Consider the following 2,978-nt stretch of genomic DNA (forward strand, 5'->3'; position numbering starts at 1 on the left):
TTGGGTACTTTGTAAAGTGAAGTCATGTACAAATCACTACCTACAACAAGTGTGATTTCTTTGGAATGTTATGTTATTTTGGCTTGATGACGAGCCCATTTGTATGGGAATTTTGTGATGAGCATCTGTATTTCACCTAGCATGTCAGCGATTGTGTCAAGCACTCACCTATACCAGTGTTTTTGTGTGAATTTATTTGTGAATTTGATCTTCGGTAAATATTGTGCAACAAATGACCATAGTAATGTGGACAAAGATAATCATGTCATTAAACAAATGTATCTAGTGCATCTAAGAGTATAAGTGTGGCTTGAGGACAGCAAAGAAAAGTACAAAGCAATGCATGGCAATCATAGTTGGATTTCCAGGTGGAAGATCTAGTTTGGTTTCAACAAAGAGAGACTTCAAGGTGAAGTTTGTTTGAGCCAAAGAAATATGTTCTTGGAGAGAATTTTTAGATTCCATCCATCGAAGATTTCGTTCCTGCATGTTTAAAATAAATGAAACAAGCCACAATTCTTGACAAGAGGATGAGGACTTTACGCAGAGGCAAGGTGAAGTACCTTAAATGGAGCTCAAAGGCACCAATTCAAACAAAATAAGAAGGATTGATATTGGGAAAGTAAATGAATTTTTTTCTCACTTATTTGTTGATTTAAGGTATACTTTTGGAGATCCAAAAGTTCCTAGTGGGGAGGTATGATCTGGAGATCAAAAAATAGGGTCAAAAATGTAAGTACTCAAAATCTCCCAAAACTAGCATCAAATCATAGTGTTCGTTGTTCTAATTCTAACGATGCTTGAATCACATCAATCCAACACCGTATAAATAATTTATGGAATTCTGAAGTTTTTTACCAACCGCTAAAATGTCAACAGCAGGGTTGACTAAGCCGTTGACCAGGCAGTGTGTACATCTAATGTCATCAGCTAACTATGTAGGGTACGGATGAGAGTGGACCAATATGGTATCGACATGTGGCAAGTCCATACAGGGGCAAGTGGTGGTTTTTTATTGGTCATTTTGTTTTGAGGTGGCCCAATAGAGGGCGCCATGTGGCCCAATCGGAGGGTGCCACATGGACCTCTATGGCAGTTTTTTAGGGGAGAGCAAGAAGCTCCTACCCCAAGCCATATGCAATACCCATACAACTAGAGTTGATATATTTGGCGGAGAGGGTGGGGCACTTGGCCCTAACCCCGGTCTATCGGTGCCCATATGACCTAAGGCGCAACGAAGGGAGAGGACCAAGTGGCACTTGGCCCACGTCGGCGCCTAGTCCCATGACCGTTATATGACCATCGATGGAAAATTAGGAGCCAAAGCTGGTGGGGGTGGGTAGTTAACCCCGTCCATATTGTGATAACATATGACCACATGCCGATGGAGAAGGAGCTTAGCCGGTGGGGGCAGGCGGTTAGCCCTGGCGCCCAACCTTATGCATCCACGTGACCCTATTTTGGCCCTTATGGAGGTCATGGAACATTTGAAAGAGGCAAAAAAATGCACCTTTTCGATGGGAATCATGTTGTTCCTAGGAGAAATTGTCGCTCGATGAACTATGTAAAGGGCGAAATCATCGCACAATTAGCAGGTTTTGCCAATTTACATGACATATATCAGAGTTGGGCTTCAAGAGGCATATCTTGCTCAGTTTTTAACCTTTTTAAGCTCAAGAAGAGCCTAGATAATGGGTTTTGAGTGTCCTAGACTCAATGGAATCCTCATTTTTCTGATTTGAGCACTATATGATGGTATTTTTTGCAGGAACAAGTCCTTTAGTGCTAAAGACAGAGATATTTTTGCAGCAAGATGGATGTATTTTTTAGCATGGAGAGAGCCTAGTCAGAGGTTTTTCAGCCTTGCAATTTCATCTGCAATTGTTGTTACTTCAGTAGAGCAACTATTTTCATTGTTTTCTCAATGTGCTTATGAGAGAAGCCATTTTCAACACTTCTATGTGAAGTAGTTATATGTTTATGTGTTTTGATTTTAGGTGGAGTACAAGGCCCTGTTGTGTGAGAGTCTTTTTTCTGTTGACAGTCATGACTTGTTGTAAGGAGTCATATTTTTGAGTGAGAATTATGTGTAGGAGAATGTTTCTTTGCAGGAGAAACAAGCCACTCTAGAGTCAACAATTTGTAATGTGCTCATTTGCTACTAAAATCAATATAGCGGGCTTAGCCATTGGAGCATAGCCCGGAGACGTAGCCCAGGAGGGGTGAAATCCGTTATCAAATGTTGGTTTCTTCTTTTCATGTTTATCATCTTGAGTTGCATATGAATTTGTTTCTCTTTTAAGTTTATGTGAAAACTTAACTCATCATCTTTGAAGAGGTTGTGAAACAAAATTTACCTTTAAAGACCCATTTTGTTATACTCGCAAAGTGTCAGAGGACGATAGGGGAATTGTTCTCCCATTCTCAGATCAATATATGTAGATTTCAAGGGATTACAATAATAAGCATCCAAATATTTGGAATGAAAATATGGTATATTGTTAAACACACATGGACAACAAGAAAAATATGAAAGATAAAACATGAGAGTACAATTTTTATTGACAAATGATATACATTTATAGTACATTATGTGACCGTTGGGTTCCACATCCCAAGGTCTCTTGGACTACTTTGTCTATTCAGCTTCCACACTAATCCATTGAGGATTAAGTGTCCAACATTCCCCCCCTTAATCCGAAGGGTTATGTATGAGTCCAAGAAGAGAGCTGTAATACAAAATGTGCAAAAATGCATGGCCGCACTAGGCTAAATGTGCTCTCTGAAATGTTGGTATAAAGGGTGGTGGTTTAAGGATGACCACCAACACTGGAATGCTTAGTGCAGTTCCCGGAACTCTTCCAAAACTGGCAAGAAGCTGAAGTCTTCTGCTAGAGGAAGTGCTCCTATTTTTTGAAGAGGGAAACCTTCAACCATGAAGGGAGGTCTCACCCCGCATAAAATGGAGAACTTCAACC

This window comes from Pinus tabuliformis, chromosome J, assembly GCF_031772625.1.
Source record: "Pinus tabuliformis cultivar Carrire ecotype Pingquan chromosome J, CPIR1, whole genome shotgun sequence".
NCBI classification, from domain to species: Eukaryota; Viridiplantae; Streptophyta; class Pinopsida; order Pinales; family Pinaceae; genus Pinus; species Pinus tabuliformis.